This window comes from Protopterus annectens, chromosome 7.part0 (genome assembly GCF_019279795.1).
Source record: "Protopterus annectens isolate FY-2018-M chromosome 7.part0, PAN1.0, whole genome shotgun sequence".
Taxonomy (NCBI): Eukaryota; Metazoa; Chordata; order Ceratodontiformes; family Protopteridae; genus Protopterus; species Protopterus annectens.
Window position 1 is genome coordinate 361,866,963 of NC_056739.1, and position 7,995 is coordinate 361,874,957.

Below are 7,995 nucleotides of genomic sequence, written 5' to 3' on the forward strand. Positions count from 1 at the left end.
TGGGAAGTAACTGCTTTCTATATTCAAAACAGCCATCTGCTATGCCATTGTTCACAATGTGCACTTTTTTTGATTTTTTGAGTAGTTCCACTGATGGTATAAGTCAGGAACACAGAAAATATGTGCTAGTTTTAGAATGTGTAACTAATGTAATAAATGCTTCAAACCACATCATAAACATAGTATCTGTCTTATTTACTATATAATATTATGTTGCAAACCTAAATGGAAAGGCTGCCTTTGTTAAAACAATCAGTTTTGCAGAAACAAAATAAAATTGGAGAAAAAAATGTAATCTTTAGCCAATCAATGACAAATACTTGCTTTATCTATTGTTGCTGAACTGTAAGTAGGATCCTAATAATAATTAATAACATGTAGAACTTTGTTCCAGTAATAACAACATACATAGTCAGAAACATTAATGTATTAATACATTTGTAATTTTAACTGCACCACTTGTTATGAATCAACCGAATATAAAGCTTTCAATTTTCTTTATATTTCTGCTCCCTAGATTCTATACTAAAACTTTGCACTGATCATATTTTACTGATTTCACCAACACGATGACCAGCAAGTGGTATATTTATGCATCATTCTAGATGTAATTATTATTGTTGTTAATACATGAATAACTGTATACTTGTTAGGTTATTGCAAAACTGTTGTTACCAAATCAAAATGAAGACCACATAAATAGAGTTAAAAATCATCCTAAACAAACAGCTGAGATTGATATCATGATTAAATCCTACCCTGCTTGGACATTCATGAGCAGATATTGTATGTAAGCTACAATGTGTTAAGCAGTAGAAAAGTCAAACTTCATGGGATCACTGCACACAGAATCAGTTTAAGCCAGTGCTGTCCAAGTGCTTAACATTTAAAATAAATAAATAAATAAATAAATAAATAAATAAATAAATAGATGTATGCACATGTCCCCCCCACACACAAACACATAAGCAGACTTATGAGTCTGAGATATAAAGTCTGATTTTGTGATGTCTGCGAGTATGTAGCATCTTAAAGATGTCTCATGAAGTATAATATACTTTCCATCTATATTATGTATTCTAGAAAGCAGATGATTATAAACAGCACATAGACATACTGTTACCTTACTACTTGGCTTACATGTGCAAGTTATTTAACCAAGTATTTAAAAGTAATTACAGAAATGATTTTTAGTTTTAATTACAATGAATGGGAGAAGGTGAATCCTACTTATTGTTTATCATCCTCTTCCTCTTCTGCATATTTATGCAACATTGGAGTAGGGAGTTAAAAAGAATGGGGGTGTAGGGACACGACCTCTCATAAATATATGCAGCAATAACTCCATGCAAAAAATGCATGCTTTGTGCAGTCCTGGGATTGTCAATGTTTTGTATATGTGATTTTGTGTGTGTGTGTGTGTGTGTGTGTGTGTGTGTGTGTGTGTGTGTGTGTGTGTGTTTGTCTGAGTATGTGTGTGTGTGTGTGTGTGTGTGTGTGTGTGTGTGTGTGTGTGTGTGTGTGTGTGTGTGTGTGTGTGTGTGTTTGTGTGTGTGTGTGTGTGTGTGTGTGTGTGTGTGTGTGTGTGTGTGTGTGTGTGTGTGTGTGTGTGTGTGTCTCTTCATGAGAGAGACCTACTAAGGATTTAGACATTCTGATTCTGAGTAATCATATATCAACCCGGATGGCACATCATTTATCACATTAAACCTAGTTGGTTAATCACAGATTAGTGAATTTGGCTCATATTAGATTGCTGTTCTAGTATTGGAACCAGGCAGTAAAATTCAGTTTCTAAATAATGAATATGCATACCTCCTGGTTTCTGCAGTTAACACTCTCAATTTTGTTTAAACCAAAATATATTGCTTTTCACAGTGCTGTGTTGTGCCACTTGAGGGAATTGAACACAATTTATGTAAGAATGAATAAAAAAAGCATCTATATCATATTATCACAGACGCAAAATGTCAAACGCTCAAAAGAGCAAATATACAGAAACTCGAACTCTGTATTGTGGGGGGCCGTGCCCCACCCCCCGCTAAATATATATTCCAACTCCGAGATCACACTACAGTGAGGAAAGGGCAAATATCCCAATCTTCACTGTACTGCAATCTCAAAAACGGAACTTTGAGTTTTCAGCACTTTCGCTGTTTTCATGTTCGACATTTTCAGTTTACGATTATGTGATATAGATCCTAAAAAAACTATAATTCAGAGCAGCTATTTAACCCTGTAAAATATGTGAATACAATGATAAAAAGTCAGTGTCTGGTCAAGTCTAGAAAAAAATGCTAGTGGGTGGGAGTACTTAGTTTTATATTTTAATTACACCCTTCAGTATTCTTCCTTGTATTCTAGAAATGAGGCTAGAAGCATACAATCAGCAACCTTGTATATTCTTTTTTTGTCATTCTAACCTCATATTTATAACTCTTGTTTTTCATGTCAGCATACATTGATATATCTGCACAAAATCATACCACTGAAGTGAGGAACAAACTTGAAAGAGAAATACTTCCTTCTATTTAATATTCTGAATAAATACATCATCTAAGAAAGGTAAAATCTAAGCTCTGCTCTAAAACTTAGCTTCCAGAGGCGTCACTTACTTAAATGCTTTTAATGTAGCCATTTCTAGTAAATACAATTCTTTCACAGAGCTTTGCACACAGGAGTACTACATTTTTCAATATGTATATACATATTCATTAGGAAAGGGTCATTATTATGTGTACTGTCAACTTACGTTTCTTTATTCTGCATGAATTCTAGCATCTTCATAAGGGTGTGTTCTGTTTTTGATTCTCAGTATAGTGAAATGCTAGGAACTGCATTTTCTTTCCTCTAAAAGAATTAGCTTTTTCAAAATACACTTTTGTTGGAATAATGAGGTTATCACCACACGTTTTTTTTTTTTTATCTATCAGTTTATAAATTTTTTTTGGGGGGGGTCTCATTCTTATAAATACATGCATGACTGGGAAAGAATGATGTATATTTGATCTTCAAGCACCATAAATGTTTGATTGCGTATAGCAAATTAAAAATATATATATATATATCTTACCTGCTGCCACCTGCCTTTTCTTCCTTCCTTCCTCTGTCTATTCCTTGCTGCTGTAACTTCCAAGACCTAATGCTTTTCTCTCCCTGTCTCGTTTTCACTCACACACACATGCACACACCCTTTCTTTCACTGCCCCTTCCCCTTCCCTCTCTCTCTCTCTCTCTCTCTCTCTCTCTCTCTCTCTCTCTCTTCACACATGTAACCACGGTGGTTTGCATTAACTTGATTTTGTTTCTCTTTTCCAATTCTAGTCCTCAGAGTTTTCTGTAAAGGAGGGAGCTCAGGATGGGTGGGGGTGGTGGAGGGATGAATGGAGAAAATTGCAGGAGATTAACAATAATAGTGTCTTTATCAGGCTTCCAGCTTCTTTGAATTTATTCCATGTGGTTCTTAACAGATTTTCACATCTAATGATATTACCCACCCCACCCTGTTAAGAATACATAAACAATATCTTAACTTTTCATTTGCCTAATTTTTTCCACCATGTATAATTATTCCTTCTCAAACTATGCCCTGTCTTTTGACTGAAATGGACTGAGAATAGAGAGAGACTACAAACCACTGCATCTGAGGTATGTTGGTAACAGTTCATATTAACAAAAGCTACTTAGCTTTAGGGTCAAACAGTGCACGGTTACAGGAAATTATCAAGCTGTAGAAGGAAAATGGCATATATTGTGGTATATGACAAAAATGCACACAGATTAAACAAAAATGGTGAACAGCATGTTTCCACTGCATTTTCTGTCATCTTATTTGCATTACATGATGTAAAACAGTACCCAACTTGTTTCTGTACTGAATATACAATGGTGGCAAAGTTTGTGCCAAATGCACCCCTGGAGGTATAGGGTACACTCTCTCTTAGGCTTGCGTGGAACTACTGAGTAAACCCTAATAGTGCACATGCCACTTTAAATGTCACTGTGGAATGTGGGGGTGATTTAAAAAAAATATTAACTATCCCTCTAACTTCTAATGTGGCTGCTACATAGCAACAAAATAAATAAATTCCAATCATCATGTCTGTCTTTCTGCTAATCTTGTATCTACTTTGTTGAGACTGAGTGAAAATATTTCCTCGTGGAATATAAATCTCTCTGATGTTTCATTTTCTTTGCTGGCTGGCATTTCCTGGCTTCTGCACTTCATTAAAAGTACACAGTGAAAAGCAACCTTCCACTGAGTACTTTTCACAGATATTTTCTTTGGCTTGGTTTTTGGGCTGTGATTGCAGCTCTGAGAGTCTCAGAGGCTATGAGGATCATTTGAAACCTTTCTGTTGTTTGGAGAGGGGCAGCACGATGAATGAGACAGTAAGAGACAACACATTACTCAGTTTGAGAGATGGAGGAAATATGAAAGAAAAACTTGACATTTAACTACTTGAATGTCAACATTAATCTAAAGTCTGAGAAAAAATGTCTTCCAACTGTTATCCTTTTGCAGACTTGTACTTCTCTGTAGAACTGTCTAACACACGTGTGTGCTTGTTAGAATGTATTGGTTTTTTTTCGCTATAAAGTTTACAGTGCCACAAGAAAACATGTAATGTATTGCTTGTTAGCACACTGTAGTTATGCCAACCACAAAGTTGCCGAGCATTTTCAAGAATATCTCTGTATTTCCTACCATTTTATGTAAAAAACTACAAGATAAAAGACAAAAAAAATCAACAGCATCTTCACAATTCAAATATGTATGAATAAACTGCATTGTTGTACATACTGAATGATTTTCAGAACCACATTCATACACAAATCTATTGACTTTTAATGTGTTTTCTAATTATCATCTCCTGTTTCCTTATTACTTGAGCTAATACAGACAGACAGAAACATCTGTAAATATCTGTTTGTTATAGGAAAACATAATTTTCTTGGGAGAAATGGCATTTCATTCAAAACTTAAGGTCTGTTTGCAGCAGACATTTGTCACATAAATGAATTTCTACTTTGGTGTTTCCTTAATGTTGAAAATTTGCTTTACAGCAAAATGATCAATGAAGCAATGATGACAGCTTCATATCTTAATCATAAGTTTCCATGTAAGAATACTTTACCATTTTAGTTCACCACTTACTATGGTAGAAGTGTCATTCTTCTGCCTCTCAAAGTGACATTTCTTGTAGCCTGAAAGCTTGACCCCACCCCCACTGCCATGACCGATAAAATAGAATAGCTGTATATGCAAAGTGTTAGTAGCTTGAAGCCCATGCTAGCTTTGTATGCATCTGATTTTTTTTCCTAATCTTGAAGTTTCCTGTGAATTAACTACATTCATGGATGATTGCATGCATAACAGGGAAGCTAGCAAGAATATCTGCTCTGAGTTTATAAAATACGTTTCTGTGTATTGGGTATCGGATATGGTGAAAATATGTATGCTAGCAAGCAAGAAACTGATCAGGCTGAGCTCAGTTAATTCATGTACTTAATTCATACTGTGCAAAAATGAAGTCTCTGTTTACAGCATGTTGAGAAATGCAATTAATTTATCTAACCTCAGATTTATGTTTAATGCCATAATATATTAGCTTGTCAAAAGTGGTGCATCTCTGGTGATATGAACTATATTGGGTGGTATTCATATTCATTACGTGAGTGCTTTAAGGCTATCCACTCTGTGAATGAGTGCAGCAAAGCCACAATTCACAGAGGCCACTTATGCTAAGACATGATGGCTGTGCATGATCATAGGCACATAGAATGAGATGCAAATGAGAAATGATGTGAAACAGCATATGGTAATGAATCCATCTCCCTACTACTTAATAGTCAGTCTCTCTTGCAGATTCATTATAAAAGATGGCATTGTGCCTTTTCCATCTACTTAGCAATCTGAAATAATGCTGCCACTTACTACTAGCCTTGTTATTCTTGGTGTGAGCTGCTTTTCTTGGTCCAGTCAAACCGCTTTGCTCAGCGACACTCACTGTCCAAGAAGGTGGAGAAAGAGGTGAAGGATGCCTCACAATAATTTTGGCACTCAACTGATACTTGATAGGATCACTGTGCACAGGCATACTGTAAGGGCCTTAGTGAGTATATATGGCCCCCATAGTGGCTCTGGAGGGATGCTTGGACTTTCTATCCCTTTACATACAAAGATATTTATAGCCTGCACTATACTTTCCATGAAGACCCTCCAGAGGCAGGCTGGAGACATGTTGGGTATCTCACTGGCTTCTACCTCAGTGATGCTCTGGCAGTTACTGGATGTACTCTAGGCACACATGGCTCATTATATCTATTTCCTGGTGTTACCTCAGGTCCAAGCCCAGACCATGGGTGCCTTTTAAGGGGTGGCGCATTTCCCTAAGGTTCTTGGTACAATATGTTGCAATTAGGGCTCCATCTTAGTCCATGCTGGAAGCAGTACCATAAAAGGAAGAACTACCATTCCATCATTTGCCAGGTAGTGTGTGATGCATGGGGGTGCATCACCAATGTCTTTGCCCAGCATCATGGTAGTTCATACAGTAGCTCAGTCTACCACCTCTTCCTGCATGGTGGAATGCCCAATGGTTATCTTGTTGGTACATGAAATAATATATTTGTTTTCTTTTCATTTACATAGTTATGGCAGAATGGATTCAGAATACTAATGCAGTTTTCTTTATTTTGACTCCCCCTTTCTCTCTCTTTTTTTCTTTTGTTATATTAACAGTGTATATAACGAAAGGAAATAGGCATGGCCAAAGTCAGAAAGATCAAGTCTCATAATGAAAAGAGCTCAGTAATTAAACTAAACAGGAAACTAAGAGGACTAATTAAAATCAACAATGCCAGTTATGAGGTCAGTATAGCTTTCTGTACAAGGCAACTTCAAATTCTTCTACAGCTGTGCCTGAAACCTCAGAGGTAACAAGCAACAGTGTGCATTACTGTTGTAAAAGGTACCACCTTCACTGAACAGAGTGACATAGTGAATCTGCTGGCTGATAAATTCAGCTCAAACTTTACTACCCCCACTCCCCCCATCACCCCTCGTGAAGTCCCAACCAGCTATCAGAAGGGAGTATGTCACTGCAGTGCTCACTAAGGCTAAAAACGCAGGCTTATTGCGGCCCTGACAGTATCCTTAGTTGCTTTTAAAATAGCCTGAAACATAAACAAACAGGACCACTTAAGTCAATTTCCAATTTCAGCTTCGAAACAGGCTACATCCTAAGTCAACGGAGGAGGATTGTAATGTTTATCCCCTTTCACAAGGGTGTATCATCATCTGATGACAGAAACTACAGACTCGTTATTCTGACTAGTCCTATATGAAAAGCCATGGAATGAATTATCATAGAAATGATCAACAAAGACATTTACAACCTAAAGACACTGAACCCATTCTAGTTTGTTTTTTTCAAAGAAAGGCCGAGAGCAATTAACTTTGTAGATGACTTTGAGATGGTAGCAAGGCAGTGGACGAAGGGAAAACAGTGAATACCACCTACCTAGACCTAGCTAAGCATTCAGTACAATACCCTACTCAGGCATTGTGGACGAACTCATTGAATTAGGCATAAACCACTGTATTACCAGCTGGCTCACAGATAGGACCTAAGAAGACAGGATCAGTAAGAGTGCCTCCACTGAGAGGTAGCTCATCAGCAGAGTACTGCAGGGCTTTGCACTGGGCCCACTCTTGTTTGGCATCTACTTCTTAGATGTCAAGGGTAATTTCTAGTGCCTCTGGCTTACCAAGTTTGCAGACAACTGCAAATTGGGAGCTGTCATAGATCATCCATGACACAAACATCCTGCAAAAGGGTCTAAAGCACACAAATGATTGGTGTCAAAGCCATTAATTAAAACTCAATTCAAAGAAGTATATTATATTGTTTTTTGGGAAAAAACATCCACCCCAGCAAAATACTCCACTGGTAAGACACACCTAAAAGATAATCCAGTTGTTTGAGATTT

At 36.9% G+C, this 7,995-nt stretch overlaps 1 protein-coding gene across 1 annotated transcript in view; it reads right to left on the bottom strand.

The window, feature by feature from the left end:
- LOC122806467 (proline and arginine rich end leucine rich repeat protein) overlaps positions 1–3,204 on the bottom strand; it is a 252,235-nt gene extending 249,031 nt beyond the window's left edge. Inside the window, exon 1 of the mRNA XM_044076933.1 lies at positions 3,074–3,204. The gene's annotated coding sequence lies outside the window, so the exon portion shown is untranslated. The remainder of the gene's footprint in view (positions 1–3,073) is intronic.
- Between the last annotated feature and the right edge of the window lie 4,791 nt (positions 3,205–7,995).